This window comes from Rhineura floridana, chromosome 16 (genome assembly GCF_030035675.1).
Source record: "Rhineura floridana isolate rRhiFlo1 chromosome 16, rRhiFlo1.hap2, whole genome shotgun sequence".
In the NCBI taxonomy this organism is placed as follows: Eukaryota; Metazoa; Chordata; class Lepidosauria; order Squamata; family Rhineuridae; genus Rhineura; species Rhineura floridana.
In genome coordinates, this window is record NC_084495.1 from 2,897,767 (window position 1) to 2,917,643 (window position 19,877).

The 19,877-nt window shown below is 42.0% G+C and overlaps 1 long non-coding RNA gene across 1 annotated transcript in view; it reads left to right on the forward strand.

The window, feature by feature from the left end:
- Positions 1–512: 512 nt before the first annotated feature.
- Positions 513–19,877, forward strand: part of LOC133371307 (uncharacterized) — a 36,229-nt gene continuing 16,864 nt past the window's right edge. Inside the window, exon 1 of the long non-coding RNA XR_009759299.1 lies at positions 513–576. This is a non-coding gene — a long non-coding RNA (uncharacterized LOC133371307). The remainder of the gene's footprint in view (positions 577–19,877) is intronic.

Below are 19,877 nucleotides of genomic sequence, written 5' to 3' on the forward strand. Positions count from 1 at the left end.
CCTGACTATAGTATATTACTTTACAAAGACATGTACATTCTAGTCCTTAAGAAGAATTAGCTTAGAGCTATGATGCATTTTACACAGAAACAAGCCCACACACAAGTATGCAACCTAGAGTTACCAGGTGTCCAGTTTTCGGCTGGAGTTTCTGGCTTTTGGGGGTCCCCTCCGGGTCTCCGGGTAACTCACATTAATCTCCGGACTCTCAGCTTCAATTAAAAAAAAAAGTTTCTAGGTAGTCTGGTTCCCGACATATACACCAAAACATCAGCCGCCGCCCCCGCAACTGTTAAATCTGTTTAACGGATCTGTTATAGCAGCTCCTAGCTCCACCAGATCTTGGAAAAGTTGCTTTTTTTAAACTACAACTCCCATCAGCCCCAGCCAGCATGGCCACTGGATTGGGCTGATGGGAGTTGTAGTTAAAAATAACTTTTTCAAGTTCTGGCTCTAACCCCGCCCTTGCAGGATTTTAGCCAATAAGTGAAGCGAGGGTTGTGATTTGTTGACCCAGGCAGTGCCTCGACTTAATTGCAACGTCAGGAAATGGTGGCTTTGAGATCTTCAGTTTGAGTAAGTAAGAATATTGCTTAAAGTTTTTTTTCTCTTGTGTGCAAGAGTCAGACCCTGGGCTGTTGGAGAGGGCAGTGCTTTGAAAACCTTGGCAATATGAAAGTATTTAATCCAATACTTGTTTTTCTGGGAGTAAAGCGATGCTAATCCCATGTACCTGGAGTAAACCCCATTGAATTCATTAGGACTTTTTTTTTTAGTAGACATGGTTAGGATTGTGCTGTAAATTAATGGAACTTTTAAGTAAACATAGCAAAGAATTGTGTTTGTGTTGTAAATCTTTCCCTCCCTCTCCAATCCTATTTTTAAAGCAATTAGGCAGGGTTTACCTAGGTATTACATTTTTTTATTATGTAGGAAACTAATACTGATTTTTAAAAAAATGTTCTGCAATAACCAATTGGTTTGACAATAAACTATTATATGGGGTGTATTTTTACAAGTGTGTGTGTGTGTGTATGGAGTCTTTCCAACAACACGGTGAGGTAGGGTTGGTGATTGGAAACCAAGGCAGCTCACGATAAGAAATAAATCACTTTAAAAACCAGTAACCATAAAACAAGTATAAACAGTTGCAAAACAGCTTAAAGTGGCATGATTCTGAATTTTGGGTTGGGTGAATGAAGTTTATTTATTTATTTATTTTTATTGTTTGATTTATATCCTGCTCTTTCTCTCAGCAGGAGCCCAGGGCGGCAAACAAAACCACTAAAAGCACTTTAAAAATCATAAAAGCAGACTTTAAAATATATTAAAACAAAACATCTTTAAAAACATTATTAAAAGCTTTGAAAACTTTTTTTTTATAAAAAAAGAAAAGGTTTAAAAACATATTAAAAAACAATTCCAACCCAGACACAGACTGGGATAAGGTCTCAACTTAAAAGGCTTGTTAAAAGAACAAGTTCCTTATTACTTGAGGCTGCAGTTTTTCCTGCTTGAATAAGCCCCATTGAATACATTGGGACTTGCTTCTGAGTAAACGTAGGATTGCACTATAAATATCTTTACAGGTTGTATAAATAATAAACATATTTGATAGTCATGCTTATATAAATATTTTTTCATACTGTGTCCCAATAAGTATCCAATTTCACACTATGGTTGTACAATATTTCCTCTACATTTTAAGTATGCCTTTCTTCCTTGAGGTGGTCATGGTTCTCCATTGTTTTCATCCTGAGGGGCAGATAGGCTGAAAGATGGTGAGTAGCCCATGGTCACCCACTATACTTTATAGCTCATTTGCATTTTGAAAAATTAATTAAAACAATTTACATGCAGGCAAAATTTATTAAGTGGATCCACACAATCAAACTTGCATTTAAAGTGCATGACTTCCCCTAAAGAATCCTGGGAAGTGTCATTTCTCCCTCACAGTTACAGTTCTGATTCTGTGGTGGGATTCATGTGCTTCAAATGGGTGTTGAATGAGCTTTAAATGAATGGTGTGGATCTGCCCTAGGTATGATTTGCATTCAAGAGTGAATTGAAAAGAACACTTTTAAAAGATACTTTTTTAAACAGGGGAAGGGTTGTAGCTCATGGGTAGGGCATATGCTTTGCATGGAAAGGTCCAGAATTCAATTTCTGGGAAAGACTATTGCCTGGAATCCTGGAGAGCCATTACTAATCCATGTCATCAGTACTGAGCTATGCAGTACCAAATGGCCTGAGTCAGTATAAGGCAGATTCCTTTGTTCCTAAAAGTGGGAAGAGACTCAAAGGCCACAGTGACTCCAAAATTTATTTATGTATTTTATTTACAACCGTTATATACTGCTTTATTGTAAAAAATCTCAAAGCAGTTTACAGAAAGAATTAAAACAATAACATTCTTGGCAAAAACAGTTAAAGACATGTATTTAAAAATATTCAAAATAATAAAACCAACAATGAGTTAAAAACAGATTTAAAAACACAATAGCTTCTACATGCCTGGATAGGCTTGCTTAAACAAAAATGATTTTGGCAGGTGCTGAAAAGAGGTGTCTGCCTAATGTCAATAGGCAAGGAGTTCCAAAGCTTAGGTGCTACCACTTTGTTGTTGTTGTTATGTGCCTTCAAGTCAATTTCGACTTATGGTGACCTTATGAATCAGCGACCTCCAATAGCATCTGTCATGAACCACCCTGATCAGATCTTGTAGGTTCAGGTCTGTGGCTTCCTTTATGCAATCAATCCATCTCTTGTTTGGCCTTCCTCTTTTTCCACTCCCTTCTGTTTTTCCCAGCAATATTGTTTTTCTAGTGAATCATGTCTTCTCATTATGTGTCCAAAGTATGATATGTGTCCAAGGAAGACAATGGTAAACCACCTCTGAATACCTCTTACCACAAAAACCCTATGAACAGAGTATCCAGAATGCTGCCACTTTACAGGACTGATTTCTTACAAGAGCAGAACAAGGACTATGTGGCACCCATAACATGGAAAGCACAGCTTGAACTTGGCCTGGTAGCAAATCAGCAACCAATGCAGATTTCAGAGCAGAGGTATTATGTGCAGATAGGATCTCACTCATGTCAGCAATCATGCCGCAGCATTCTGCATTAACTGCATTAACTAACTGGATGCCAGGATTTTCTTAGTTTTGGTTTTCGGTTATGAATCCTGACTGGTTGTGGGATGCGGCAGAGGCTTCAGCCCCTTAAGGAAACCTCAGCTGCCATCTTTATTGATGGCAAATCTGCGCACCGCAGAAAACAATGGAAAGGTAGGTAAAGTAGGGGGATAGTGGGGGGATGGCAGTCCGCTGATGCTTCCGCAGATCACGGAAGGAGAGCAGAGGGCCCCCTGTAGCTCCAGTAGCCCTTTTGCCAGTGCCCCACGGGCCCCCAAGAGCTCCGGGCCCTTAGGCTTCAGCCTACTAAGCGTACTGGATAATCTGGCCCTGCTCGGGCCCACCCCTAAAATCTCAGGTTTTGGGAAGCTTCTGACCTGGCAACCCTAATACAACCAGAAGCTGTTTTTTTTTTGGTCTTGTTACATCCTCTCTTTACATTTTCAGGAATAAATCTTAAACATATTAGGTGTATACCTAAAAATATAAAGTGTGAAATGACCTTTAAAATGCTCCTGTTGATATCTTGTTCTTTCCATTATTATATTCAAACAATTGTACACTTTCATTTGGATATTTTATTTGTAGTTTGCAACACAATGTTGCCTCCATCCTTTATTGTGATTGCCTTTGCTTCTGAAGGACAAACCTGAACTTGAAAAAGAAGGAACTCAGGGGGCAAATTAAATGTTTGAACATCTGAAAAACCAGGAAAGGGATACCATGATTTGCAGGAAAGAAGTGGCAGAAGCCAAAGCAGTAAAGGTTCCCCTAACATCACTTCTCCTCAGTGTTCTCCTTGTCTAGCTTCATGTGGGAACCACCACCTGAGGGAAGAAGTGGTGAGTGCGGGAAGGATCTGCTCATCACTTGACATGCCTTCCTTTCAAATTGTGGCCTCTCCCCTCCACTTCTTATCTGTTCAACAACATCCTGGCTGATACGACCCCAAATGCGTAACCATGCAAGTGTGTAAGTCTGAATCTGTGTCCTTGATATGATATACTGTACCTTGTAAGTTGAAATACATAATGTTTTCATTGACTATAAATAATTTTAATCAATTTGTGCACACACACTTTTGAATTGGATGAAGAGTAAAGATGGACCCAAAGTAGCAATTAGTTATTGCTAAAGTTACCGCTGTGATTGGAAAGACAGGATGGAAATTTATTTATTGATTGATTTATTTTATTACATTTTTAGACCGCCCTATAGCAATAAGCTCCCAGGGCGGTGTACAGCATAATAAAACAGGTTAAAATACAAGTGGATGTAAATACAATACACAATAAAACATAATTAAACATTTTCAATTTTAAATTCAAATTTTAAAATTTTTAAAATGCCTGGGCGAAGAGGTAGGTCTTTACCTGGCGCCGAAAAGATAATAAAGAAGGCGCCAGGCGTATCTCATCAGGGAGGGCGTTCCATAATTCGGGGGCCACCACTGAGAAGGCCCTAGCTCTAGTTATCGTTCTCCGTGCCTCCCTATGCGTTGGGACACGGAGAAGGGCCTTCGACGTCGAGAGCAGCGACCGGGTAGGTACATAGCGGGAGAGGCGTTCCGCCAGGTATTGCGGTCCGATGCCGTTAAGTGCTTTATAGGTAAGAACCAACACTTTGAAATTCCCCTGTTCACACTGTTAGAATTGTTTGTTTTTGGTTTATGAATGCCCAAAGCAATGGATTTCTCTCAAACAAGCATTGTACAACACACGGACCATGTTGGCACAAGTCTTTTGTTCCTCTGCCTGGAAAGACATCCAAAAGAAAAAAAAAGAAAAAAAAGAACAATGATTTATTTTACTGTAAGAACACCAAAGTGCAAAGAGTAATTGTATTTCATTGTGCAAATAGCAGAACAAACCAAATCTTCAACTTGATAGGGAGCCTGAGTTGTCGTAGCTGGGGAAAAAAATGATCAAAAACATGTCACACAGGAAAAAGGGTTTCCATTCACAAAGAAATCATTATGGTTAATTTAATTCATTGTAGCGTTTAATATAGAAAAGCTTTTCTACAGAGACTGGGAAAAAAGCCAACATTTATATATATAAATGGATTTTATTTTAGAAGCTAATGCAGTGGGCAGGATGCTTCAGGGTTATTTTATCTCTCTCTCTCTCTCCCCTCCCTGCTTCCTTCCTCTCTCTCTCTGCCTGTCTTTCAACATATATGCAAAGCTGGCATTGTATCCACAACAAAAAGTGGAGAGCAAGGAATTTGCTGCTATCTGAAGTTAACAAATTGCATTTTTGAAGAAGAGTGCAATAACATATTCCTTAGAAATGTGATTGGTGGGGCTTTTACAAATCTGCTTCCTCCCCAATTCTTTGTTAAAAGTTACTTATGTTAGTATCCCAGGCACTGATTCACCACATAGACTTCAAGGGCATAGTTATCCCACAGACTTAAACTGATTTAAGAAACATTCCAACTCTACAGGGAATCCTAGAAAATATTGTTCTGGAAAGGTAATGGGCTCAGAGTAATTAAAAGAGATTGGCTAGCAGACCCTCACCAACAATAGTTCCCAGTGTTATTTGTAGGAAGGTCTGTGACTCAATGTTAAAGGTCATGCTTTGCATGGGCAAAGGTCGCAGGTCCAACCCCTAGCATCTCCTGGTACTAGGGATGGCAATACCCCTTGGCTGAAATCCTGGGGAGCTGCTGCCAGACTGCGCTAGGTAGACCAAAGGCAGGAAGCTCTTATATCTACACTGGTATAATAGCTAAGATGGTAACAGAGCTACCCCACTAAATGTCCACTACAGTGCAGTCAGTTTAGAGGAGGAGGACGCTGACCGGACATTCCTGCTGCCCATGGGATACACAGACCATAGGAGCGGAAAGCAACATCGTCCGCCTTCCCTGCTTTCTGGTAAGCCACTAGGGTTGGTTTTGTTATCTGTTGGCTTGCCTGAACCTTAGTTGCTTAGGCAGCAGAGTGTTTACATGTTTCAGCAAGAACATATGTGGCTAAGGCTCCCACTTGGTGGGGGGAAACCCTTATTACTTCAAATTCAGCACTGCTGCTGTGCAGCGGGTCACCTTGAAGGGAAGACATCTAAAGGAATTGTTCTTTTGGATTGTTGCTACCAGTTGTTATGAGGGCAAGAGCACCACCTGTCATATTTCCCCTGCTTATTCTCTGCCTTACAGAGGTAGAGATACTTTTGTCACATCCTAAGAGTAAAACAAAATTGTTTCTATGGACCTTGTTTTCTCCCCCTCAGCCTTTGCTTACAAATTACTCTTGCAAAGGTAAGCCTCAATCCCTCTGGATATATTATAGCAGGTATAAATAAAGACTGTGGTACAGATCATTAAGTAGTAATATCGAAAATCAGAGTAAAGCTAAAGTAGAACAAAGCAATCATAATGCCAAAATACAATTTAAGTAACATCCCAGAACAATATAAAGATCAAATAAGGAACAGGTTTGAGGTTTTAAACTTAGCTGATAGAGAACCAGAAGAACTATGGAGTCAAGTGAGAGACATTATCAGGGAAGAATGCAAAAAGACAATACCACTAGTTAAAAAGAGACAAAGATCTCAATAGATGACTGACAAAACTCTTCTTCGTGGGGGGCTTTGTCAAACGCTTTGCTGAAATCTAGATAGATGACATCTACAGCATTTCCACCATCTACTAAGCTAGTGACCCGATCAAAAAAAGAGATGAGATTAGTTTGACAGGATTTTTTCTTGACAAATCCATGTCCTTCTAATCACAGCATTGTCATCTAGATAGTTGCCAATGGACTCTTTTATTATCTGTTCTAATATCTTTCTCGGTATTGAAGTCAGACTGACCGGCCTGTAATCCCCCAGATCTTCTTTTTTACCCTTTTTAAAGAGCGGGACGACGTTTGCCCATCTCCAATCCTCCGGCACCTCTCCCATTCTCCAGGATTTCTCAAAGATGATGGCAAGAGGTTCCGAGAGTACATCAGCAAGTTCCTTCAATACTCTGGGATGCAGTTCATCAGGCCCTGGAGATTTGAACTCATTTAGGTTAACTAGGTATTTCCTGACTATCTCCTTATCAATCTCGAACTGCAGTCCCGACCCCTTACTGAGATTGCTACCGATGTACTACCCACCCTGCTGCTCAATGGCTTCCCTGAACAAATTGGCCAAGGTTGTCCTGGGTGTGCTGTTGGAGGAACCCAGAATGGTGGTTTTGGGTGACTTCAACATCCATGCTGAGGCTGTCACAGGTCTGTCTCAGGAGTTCATGGCCTCCATGGCAACTATGGGTCTGTCTCAAATGGTCATTGGTCCAACACATGGAGCAGGGCATACCCTCGATATAGTCTTTGCTTCATGTGGGGAAATTGATGGGATGGCTATCACCCCACTGTCATGGTTAGACCACTTCCTGGTGATGTTTGGTCTTGCAGCCACAATTCTCCCCCGCAGGAGTGGGGGACCAGTTAGGATGGTCCACCCCCAGAGACTGATGGAATGTGGTAGATTCCTGACTGCTCTGGGGGATTTTCCAGTGGATAGAGCAAGTGATCCTGTTGAGGCCCTAGTCTCACTATGGAATGGGGAGTCTCAGTGGGCCATTGGCACGGTCACTTCTGAGGGCCAACTGAGCATGTGTTCAGGCTCATCATTAGCTTACCACATGGTGGGGGGGCCACAAAGAGATCCTGCTCTGCTGCCTCCATTGCATCCTTGAGGAGGCACCTGGCTGAGTTGTCTGTGTGGTCTCCTGACCAAGGGGGCAGACCTCTGGAGCTCACAGTGTCCAGCTGTAACTGGCTGGCTAAACACTTTGAAGATTGGCGTTACATTTGCCATTTTCCAGTCCTCAGGCACGGAGGAGGACCTGAGGGACAAGTTACATATTTTAGTTAGCAGATCAGCAATTTCACATTTGAGTTCTTTGAGAACTCTTGGGTGGATGCCATCCGGGTCTGGTGATTTGTCTGTTTTTATATTGTCCATTAAGCCTAGAACTTCCTCTCTCGTTACCGCTATTTGTCTCAGTTCCTCAGAATCCCTTCCTGCAAATGTTAGTTCAGGTTCAGGGATCTGCCCTATATCTTCCACTGTGAAGACAGATGCAAAGAATTCATTTAGCTTCTCTGCAATCTCCTTATCGTTCTTTAGTACACCTTTGACTCTCTACTCTTGGTTTAAATTTCCCTTTCATTTCTCTGATCTTTTGGAATAGGGCTCTTGTTCTACCCTTTTTGTTGTCCTCTTCTATTTCTATACAGTAACTATTGTAATAGTTCTCTTTGTCCCTACATACTAGTCGCTGTATTGTTGCATTTAAGGTTCTGACTGTGTTTCTATCTCCTTTTGCTTTTGTTTTCCTTCTCTCTTTAACCATTTGAAGAGTTTCTTCAGTCATCCATTGGGGTCTTTCTCTCTTTTTAACTTCTTTTTGCATTCTTCTCTGATAACGTCTCTGACTTCATTCCATAGTTCTTCTGGTTCTCTGTCAACTAAGTTTAAAGCCTCAAACCTGTTCCTTATTTGATCTTAATATGCTTCTGGGATGTTATTTAAATTGTATTTTGGCATTATGATTGCTTTGTTGGTTTTCTTTAGCTTTACTCTGATTTTCAATACGACCAGTTCATGATCTGTACCGCAGTCTGCTCCTGGTCTTGTTTTTGCAGAAAGTATGGAACTTCTCCACCTTCTGCTACCAATTATATAATCAATTTGATTCCTATATTGACCATTTGGTGATGTCCACGTGTATAGTCGTCTTTTCAGTTGTTCAAAAAATGTGTTCGCAAGAAACAAATTATTGGCTTCACAGAATTCAATAAGTCTTTCTCCTGCTTCATTTCTGTCTGATAAGCCCCATTTCCCCACAATTCCTAATTCTTCTCTGTTCCCTACTTTTGCATTCCAATCCCCCATGATTATCAGCACATCTTGTTTTGGTGTGTGATCAACTTCTTCATGTACTTCTGCATAAAATCTCTCCAATTCCTCTTCTGCATTTGCCCTTGGAGCATAGACTTGGATGATGGTTATGTTGATAGGTTTCCCATTTAATCTCATTGATATAACTCGCTCAGACCTTGCATTGTAGCTCCTAATTGCTTTTGCTACATCACTTCTCACTATTAAAGCAACCCCATTTCTTCTTAATTTCTCATTTCCTGCATAAAATATTTTGTAGTTGCCTGATTGGAAATATCCCATTCCCGTCCATTTTGGTTCACTCACACCAAGTATTGTAATGTTGATGCATTCCATTTCTTGCTTGATAATTTCTAACTTTCCCTGGTTCATGCTTCTCACTTTCCATGTTCCTATTGTGTGCATCGTACAACTCCATACTCTCCTTTCACATCTGTGCACATCAGCCTCTGGGCTTCCTTTCGTCTTTGACCCAGCTGCGTCATTTGTCACAGCGCTACTCGTACTTGTCCTTTGTTCTTCCCCAGTAGCTCGGTGAGTACCTTCTGACCTGGGGGTCTCATCTTCCAGCACTATCTTGTGTTGCATTTTGGATACTCTGTTCATAGGGTTTTCATGGTAAGAGATATTCAGAGGTGGTTTACCATTGCCTTCCTCTGAATTTGGATGCATCTTAATCTGGCGTTTCAGCTTTGAGCATTCCACCTTGGGTGCCCCTGCTAGGAGTCTAGCCTCTTGGTCTAGACTCCTGACGGCATTGCTCTCAGGTTCTTCAACACACTCAAACCCCCTCACCACGTTAAGGTGTGCATCCGAAGAGGAGGAACATGTAGATTACAACGCTATAAGTTCAAACCAAGTTAAAATCCAAAATAAATATATCATACCATAAAGCAAAACAGGGGAAAAAATCACCAGCCTCATACAGCTACAGAAAACTTTGGTAGCACACTAAGACAAACAACATGATCTTAGTTTATCAAATGCCTGGGAAATGTCAATGAAGGTACCAGGCAGACCTCACTGGGAGAATATTCCACAGATGGGGAACTAGAACTGAACAGGCCCTCTCCCTTCTCACCACCCTCTGAGCCTCCCTCAGAGGGGAGACCTAGAGAAGGGCTTCAGAATAAGAGTCCAGGTAAGTTCGTATTGGGAGAGGCGTTCCAGAAGATACTGGCACTCTGAGCTATAAAAAAAGTTATATGTGTAGGTTAAAACCAGCATTTTGAATTGGGCTTGGAAGTGTAGAGACAGTGAGCATACCTGGAACAGGATTGTTGTTATATGTTCTGTTTGCCTTGAAACTGTCAACAATCAGGTGGAGACATTCTAAACTACTTGAAGTTTCTGAACTGTTTTCAAAAGCAGCCCCATGTAAAGTGCATTGCAGTAATCCATCCTTGAGGTTACCAGACCTTAGATTACTGTAGCCAGGTGTTCTGACAAGTGGGGACAGATGTTCTTCTAAACAGATCCAGGTAGGCAATGAAATTTAACACCAGCTCTGCTAATTAACAAGGGTTATTCATGAGATAAGGACTAGCAGAACAAACAGCAGTAACAGAGCAGATACAACCTGAGTCAGCTGCTGTGAAACCCCTTAGTAGTTGTTGTCAGCAGCAGTTGAATTTCTCTGGGTCATCAGTCACACACTCTCCCTCCTGCTATCATCACATTAATAGCATGTGCTGGAGACTCATTTAAGGACTCAGAAAAGGAGGGGGAGTAGCGTTATACGTCAAAGACAAATACACCTCTATGGAAATCCAAGAGAGCGAACAAAGTGGTCCGATAGAGACCATTTGGGTAAAAATAAATGGAGAAACAAATAAAACCGACATGGTAGTAGGTGTCTACTACAGACCCCCTGGCCAAGAAGAGGTGGTAGACGAGGCCTTTCTCAAACAAATCTCTGAAATCTCAAGGAGGCAAGAAGTAGTAGTGATGGGGGACTTCAACTACCCGGATATCTGCTGGGAGACAAAGTGTGCGAAGCACAAAGCCTCCAACAAATTCCTGATGGGCCTTGCTGATAATTTCCTCTTTCAAAAAGTAGAAGAAGGAACAAGGGGATCGGCAATCCTGGACCTGATCTTAACTAACAGGGACTAATTGGTCACGGGAATTAAAGCGGTCGGTACCTTGGGGGAAAGTGACCACGTAATGCTGGAATTCGGGATTCTGGAGAAAGCCAAAGAAGAATATAGTCAAACATGGACCTTGGATTTCAGGAAAGCCGATTTTAGCAAGCTCAGGGAAATGATGGGTACAATCCCGTGGCTAGATAGACTAAAGAAAAAAGGAGCCCAAGAAGCGTGGGAGTTCATGAAGAAGGTATTACAAAAAGCACAATCGCAAACAATTCCAAAGAGGAAGAAAAATGGAAAACATCAGAAAAAGCCAATGTGGCTACACGGAAGACTGGTGGAGGAGGTAAAAGTAAAAAAGAGCATGTATAAAGAATGGAAGGAAGGACGCATCACCAAGGAAGAGTACCAACGAGCGGCTCGGGCTTGCAGGAATAGCGTAAGGAAAGCTAAAACCCAGAATGAGCTGAGGCTGGCGAGGGAAGCGAAGAACAACAAAAAGAGGTTTTTCAGATATGTTCGAAGCAAGAGAAAGACCAAGGAAACGGTGGGTCTGCTGCTCAATGAGGATGGCAAAATGTTGACAGATAACGAGGAAAAAGCAGAACTGCTCAACGCCTATTTTGCCTCTGTTTTCTCCCAAAAAGGGAACAATGTGCAAGCTTGCAACAGTAGCAATCTCAGTAAGGGGTCGGGATTGCAGTTCGAGATTGATAAGGAGATAGTCAGGAAATACCTAGTTAACCTAAATGAGTTCAAATCTCCAGGGCCTGATGAACTGCATCCCAGAGTATTGAAGGAACTTGCGGATTTACTCTCGGAACCTCTTGCCATCATCTTTGAGAAATCCTGGAGAACGGGAGAGGTGCCGGAGGATTGGAGACGGGCAAATGTCGTCCCGCTCTTTAAAAAGGGTAAAAAAGAAGATCCGGGGAATTACAGGTCGGTCAGTCTGACTTCAATACCGGGAAAGATATTAGAACGGATAATAAAAGAGTCCATTGGCAACTATCTAGATGACAATGCTGTGATTAGAAGGAGCCAGCATGGGTTTGTCAAGAAAAAATCCTGTCAAACCATTCTCATCTCTTTTATTGATCGGGTCACTAGCTTAGTAGATGGTGGAAATGCTGTAGATGTCATCTATCTAGATTTCAGCAAAGCGTTTGACAAAGTCCCCATGACCTTTTGATTAGCAAACTAGTCAAATGCGGACTACATGGAAATACTGTCAGGTGGATTCACAACCGGTTGGAAAACCATACTCAAAGAGTGGTCGTCGGTGGCTCTGCTTCGGACTGGAAGGAGATCTCAAGTGGAGTGCCACAGGGCTCTGTCCTGGGGCCAATACTCTTCAACATTTTTATCAATGACTTAGACGATGGGGTGGAGGGAAGCCTTATGAAGTTTGCGGATGATACAAAACTGGGAGGGATAGCTAACACGATGGAAGACAGGAATAAAATCCAAAGGGACCTGGATAGACTAGAAAATTGGGCTGAAATTAATAAAATGACATTCAATAAAGACAAATGCAGAATTCTGCATTTAGGCCACAAAAACAAAATGCACGGGTACAGGATGGGAAATACCTGGCTTAAGTAGTGCGTGTGAGAAGGACCTTGGAATTGTAGTGGATCGCAAGTTGAACATGACCCAGCAGTGTGATGCTGCAGCAAAAAAGGCAAACGCGGTTTTGGGCTGCATAAACAGAGCTATAGTTTCCAGGTCGAGGGAAGTAATAGTCCCACTATATTCTGCATTGGTCAGGCCTCATCTGGAATACTGCGTTCAGTTCTGGGCGCCTCATTTTAAGAAATATATAGACAAGTTAGAGCGGGTCCAGAAGAGGGCAACGAGGATGATAGCCGATATGGAGAACAAGTCTTATGAGGAAAGGTTGAAGGAACTTGGCATGTTCAGTCTGGTGAAGAGAAGGCTGAGGGGTGACATGATTGCACACTTTAAGTACCTGAAGGGCTGTCACATAGAGGAGGGTACAGATTTGTTCTCTGCTGCCCCAGAGGGTAGGACTAGGTCTAATGGTTTTAAGTTGCAGGAGCGTAGATTCAGATTGGACATTAGAAGGAACTTCTTGACAGTAAGGGCAGTTCGGCAATGGAACCGACTGCCTAGGGAGGTGGTGGGATCCCCTTCGCTGAATGTCTTCAAGCAGAGGCTGGACAGCTATCTGCGGGAGATGCTCTAGCTGTGGATTTCCTGCTGTGAGCAGGGGGTTGGACTCGATGGCCTACAAGGCCCCTTCCAACTCTATGATTCTATGATTCTAAGCAGTGAATTGCCATAACTTATATACTAGTGGACTATCCCAGCCCTTTGGCCTCATTGGTTGCATTAAGAATGCCCACTCATGACATTGGCCCTACCAATGCCTGTGTCCTGTCAATCAAAGTGAGGAATTTCTGGGCAGCCAGCCAAAGGAGATAAGGCCATTCCATTCCCATATTTGGACTTCCTGTGGATACTCCTTATAGGGCTCTTGCTGCCTGGCACTGCCCTCCCAGTCTATATCTGGCCTTCCTGTTCAAGGGCCTTCTGTGTCTCTTCCTGCTTGATGTCTGACACTGCTCTGTAGCCCCCACTCCTCCTGCCTGTATGTGACACCATCCATTCTTACAAACAGAATTAACTCTTTACGGGATACAACTTTATGGCTTCTTCCTATCACAATGTCATATGCTTGCATCATGTAAAAGCATATTATTAAGTGGTTTCAGACCCTTAATTATGCTCCAATTAGGGCATTAAAGGGGCAATTGCTGGATTCCATATATTTCAATGAGACCCAATCCAGCTGGTATTACACCAGGTTATCCCTGTCCAGATAGGGTCACAGTTGGGCCACTAGCCTAAGCTGATGGAAGGCACATCACACTGCCGAGGCCATACCTGTGTCACAAGTAACAGCAATGGATCTAGGAGAACTCCCAAACTACGAACCCACTCCTTCAGAGGGAATGTGACTCCATCTAGGACAGGCCACACATCGCTCAACTAGTCAGAGGAACCATCTACCTACAGGATTTCAGTCTTGTCTGGACTGAGCTTGCCTACTCTCTCTCTCTCTCACACACACACAGATACACACTCACACACACACACACACTCACACACACAGAGGTGTTTCTTTTGACCTGAATGCAAATAAACCCAAAATGAATTGTGTCACCTTCAGCCTGCAAATACCAATTAAACTGATTCATTTCATGCTATTTTAGCAGCTCACTCTGTGACTGCAATTACCCCCAGTGCTCTCTCAGCTACTGGCATCCCCTCCCCCTGCTGCCTGTCACATCTCATGGTTAGAGGATGCCTCCGTTTGTATTTTATTCCTCACTGTCCATTTTCTTTAGGTTTTGTTAATGATGGGCTCCTAGAGGGAAGGGAGTGGGGGGGCAATGAGCCTGCAGTCTCTGGCAATGCTCTTTTCTCTCCAGAGTCTGGTGCTTCAGTTAAGTACGTTCCACATATTACATTGCTCCAAGATGATATTAGAAAAACTGGTTGCAGCCTACAGGATAAAAGGGGCTAGTCTGTTGCTGGCTATGAGTGAAGTGCCTGCCCTCCCTCTCTCCCTCCCAGGTGTTCATTTCCCAGACAAAAAGGGTTGTGGCACACCCTTTAACCTAGAATCCATCCTGTGAGCATTCATACATCACTGACGTGGCTTGGCCCAGTCATGGGGATCTGTTCTACCTGATTCGTGCCCTCCTGAGGATACTGAGGATGGCCAAGCAAAAGGAACTCAGACAATTGGCCTCATGAAGCAAGATTTGCATTTGGCAAATGACTGTCTGTATTTCACTTACATTCCAGAACTGGGGGTGGGAGGCATGGGTCCAAGTGAGCCACCCTTGACACAACCAAAACAATGTATGTATTTATTACCATTATTTTTACCCCGCCCTTTCCCCAAAACTGGAACTCACGGCGGCTTCCAGATAAAAGCACACATATAATTAAAAACATACAAAAGTCTAGATTAAAATCAAATTAAACAGTTTACAGTATTAAAACCATTCATACATACAGTTAAAATAATTCAAACTCAGTTTAAAATAATACGATTAGACAACAGCAATGCAGCACCTTCAAGCCCTGTCCTTAACAGCCTTCAGTTCCAAAGGCTTGTTGAAATAAAAAAGGCTTTGCTTGCCGATGGAAGGACTGCAAGGAGGGGGCCATTCTTGCTTCCCTAGGAAGGGAGTTCCAAAGCCTTGGGGCAGCCACTGAAAAGGCCCTATCTCGCGTCCCCACTAGTCGTGCTTGTGAGGACGTAGGTATTGAGAGAAGGGCCTCTCCTGAGGATCTCAGGGCCCGGGCAGGCTCATATAGGGAGATACGGTCTGACAGATAGCCTGGACCTAAGCCACTACATTTTTCCAAGTTCACCACAGGAATTATTCATCTCACTGTCCGCTGTGGTGAAATTATATGTTACATAACTTACATTGTCATGACATTATCCTACTCCTTTCATTTCAATGCAAAGGTAAGATACACAGTGCAAATAAGGGGAAATGTAATCAATTACGTATGGTTTGTGAACTGAAAGCAATAACAACAGCAAATATTGATTGTATTTGCTGGTTATTAGCAATTTCCACTCCTGTTTCTGTTTTCATCTGAGTTCTTCAACATCCCTACTTGAAAGAAGAAGCAGATTCCCCAGATATCACCTGCTCCATCCAAACAGGCCCCGAAAAGGCTTCCACTTCTGGGATTCTCTCACAGTGTCTTTCACCCAGTGTGATTCACTAATCACAAACAGGACTGAAGACACAGGTTGGTCTTGTGGCTTATCTCCTTTTTGGAGATATCAGAGGAATGCAGGCCACTCGCAAATGCTTCCTAAGAAAACATGACTGAGTGAACACACACACACTTTCAATTTTTTTTTGCATTTTGTCATTTACTTTACACACAAGTGCTGCCACTGTAATTCTGCTTTCATTGCTTTGCTTATTTATTTATTTATTTACTACATTTATATACCGCCCCATAACCGAAGCCCTCTGGGGGGTTTACAGCAATTAAAAACATTAAAAACCAATATACACATTTTAAAACACACAAAAAAAATTTAAAAACACAATTTAATTTTTTTAAAAAACATATGCTAAAGTACCTGGGAGAAGAGGAAAGTCTTGACCTGGTGCTGAAAAGATAACAGTGTTGGTGCCAGGTGCACCTCATCAATAACATAATTCCATAATTCAGGGGCTACCACTGAGAAGGCCCTCTCCCTTGTTGCCAGACTCTCAGCTTCCCTCCAAGTAGGCACCCGGAGGAGGGCCTTGGATGTTGAGCATAGTGTACAGGTGGTTTGTTTCGGGAGAAGAGTTCCATCAGGTATTGTGGTCCCAAGCCGTGTAAGGCTTTATAGGTTAAAACCAGCACCTTGAATTGAGCTCGGAAACATACAGGCAGCCAATGCAAGCGGGCCAGATATTCATGCTGTTTGTACAGCTGCATCACCTTCTCAAACTCACAGACACCCTTAACACCTTTAGTCAGCTGCAGGAAAACTGCCAGACATTGACAGGTTCTTCTAAACAAATCACACTACTACAGTTGAAGCCCATGATGTGATTGACTGGTGATTTGGTGGGCAGCCAAGTTACTGAACAACACAAATCACAGGGTACTTAATACAGGAGAACATATCAAAGATCCACAGTCCAATTCTGACCTTGCAAAAGGTGTGTTTATTTGTATATATTTTTTGTTCAACACAACTTTCTACTCTGCATTAGAATTTTTTTTTTAAAAAAGTATTCCAAATTCTGCATCAAGAAATACCTATAAGTAGACTGTATGCAATAGTAACAACTGCTTGTGGACTTGGATTTCTGGACTGGTGGGGCCTTCTGTGTACTTGCTTCTGCACTCCTAAAATACGTGTTCATCCAATACTTTTTTAACAGCAGAATCCTGTGGTTCCACCTCTGATGGAAATTCCACTGTAAATGTAGCCGATATCCTGTACAATATCAAAAGCAACATGACAGCACTCTCAAGAGCAGAGGACATAGCAATGTAAGTAGACACATCCACAGCCTCCATGACAACACTGCTGACACACATTAATCACTGCATGGCATGCTGACAATGCCAACACATAAGCAGTGCATGGAAGAAACAAGTCCACAAACACAGCTGGCAAAATGACCCCATGATGTCACACAAGCCCACCTTACATACAAGACTCAGACACAAAGGCACCACAACATCCTCCACAGGTTAGATAAATGTAACACATGCCCCAGGGAATCCATGAACACCTGTGAAAGGGACGGTTGGATCTCCCTTAGGGCTTTCTTCAGGTATATGCATAATAAAAGACAGAGAAAGGAAATGGTGGCTCAGCTGGCCAATGAGGATGACAAACTGATACCAGATGACAAAGAAAAGGCAGAACTGCTCAATTCCTATATTGTCACAGTCTTCTCCCAAAAGAAGGTCTATGACTCTCCTGGCAAACTTGAAGTTGCAGGGGCAAGATTGCATCTTGAGATTGATACACCTAATGGTCAAGGAATACCCAGTCACTTTGAATGAGTTCAAATCTGCAGGGCCCATTGAAATACATTCTAGTGTATTGAAGGAACTGGCTGAAGGACTCTTGGAACCACTGTCTATTATCGTTGTGAAATCTGGAGCAGATTATAAAGTGGTCAGTCTGTAAGAACCTTGAAAACAATGCACTGATTGCTAGAAGCCAACATGGATTTATCAAGAACAAATCCTGCCAGACTGATCTTATCTCATTTTCAATCGGGTAACCTCCCTGGTAGCCTGTGGGAATTCTGTATCTTGACTTCAGCAAAGCTTTTCACAAAGTGCCCACTGATATTCTGATTAGCAAGCTACCTGAACGTGTGCTGGATGGAACTATCAAGTGGATCCACAGTTGGCTACAGAATCATACTCAAACAGTGTTTATCAACTAGAAGGGGACTAGAAAAAAGCCTTATGAGGAAAGACTGAAAGAACTGGGAATGTTTAGCTTTGAGAAGAGAAGACTGAGTGGAGATATGCACTCTGCAAGTACTTGAAAGGTTGCCATGCAGAGGAGGGCCAGGATCTCTTCTCGATAGCCCCAGAGTGCAGGACATGGAATAATGGGCTCAAGTTACAGGAAGCCAGATTTCAACTGAACATCAGGAAAAACTTCCTAACTGTTAGAGTGGTTCGACAATGGAACCAATGACCTAGGGAGGTGGTGGGCTTTCCAACACTGGAAGCATTCAAGAGGCAGCTGGACAGCCACCAGTCGGTATGCTTTCACTTGGATTCCTGCACTGAGCAGGGGTTGTTCTTGATGGCCTTATAGCCCCCTCCAACTCTACCATTCTATGATTCAATAAGATGTTTTTATTGTAATAAATATGGAGAGAAGGGAAGGGGGAGTGTTTGGGTTAGAAGGTTGAGGTATGTTGTGTTAAGGAATGCTGTGTTGAGGAATTGGCTAAGTGAATGAGGCATGGTGCATTTATCAGTGTGAGGAGATTTTTGACAAGTGTAACATAAATCAAATCAGTGAATCTCATCTTGGAACCACACACTTTCAGAAACTATATATTGAGTAAACATTTTTATTACTTCTGTTTTTTATTTATTTTTATTACATCTGGTAACTAAATGAACAACAACAAAAAAACTAAATAAACTAACAATTTATTTAACAAATCTGATTCTAGTTACCACATAGAAATGTTACAGTGGCTGGTGTGAAAGCTACCACTATACATTGGCATAAGGCAAATAAAAGCAGGTGTAATTATTTATGGTGACAGTGAAATACCCAGGAGAGATAAACAGTTATTGGTATCAGAAGGACAACCCATAGTTGGGATTGTTTGTTGCTATGTGCCTTCAAGTCGATTACGATTTATGGCGATCCTATGAATCAGCAACCTCCAATAGCATCTGTTGTAAACCACTCTGTTCAAATCTTGTAAGGTCAGGTTTGTGGCTTCCTTTATGGAATCAAGCCATTTCTTGTTTGGCCTTCTTCTTTTTCTGCTCAATTCTGTTTTCCCCAGCATTATTGTCTTTTCTAGTGAATCATGTCTTCTCATTATGTGTCCAAAGTATGATAACCTCAGTTTCATCATTTTAGCTTCTGGTGATAGTTCTGGTTTAATTTGTTCTGACACCCATTTATTTGTCTTTTTCGCAGTCTATGATATGTGCAAAGCTCTCCTCTGACACCACATTTCAAAGGAGTTGATTTTTCTCTTATCCGCTTTTTTCACTGTCCAACTTTCACATCCATACATAGAGATCAGGAATACCATGGTCTGAATGATCCTGACTTCAGAGTTCAGTGATACATCTTTGCATTTGAGGACCTTTTCTAGGTCTCTCACAGCTGCCCTCCCCAGTCCTAGCCTTCTTCTGATTTCTTGACTATTGTCTCCATTTTGCTTAATGACTGTGCCAAGGTACTGATAATCCTTGACAAATTCAATGTTCTGATTGTGAACTTTAAAGTTACATAAATCTTCTGTTGTTATTCCATTAGTCTTCTTGATGTTCAGCTGTAGTCCTGCTTTTGTGCTTTCCTCTTTTAACTTTCAACAGCATTTGTTTCAAATCATGACTGGTTTCTGCTAGTAGTATGATATCATATCTGCATCTCTTAAATTATTGATATTTCTCCCTCCAATTTTCACACCTCCTTCATCTTGGTCCAATCCTGCTTTTTGTATGATTTGC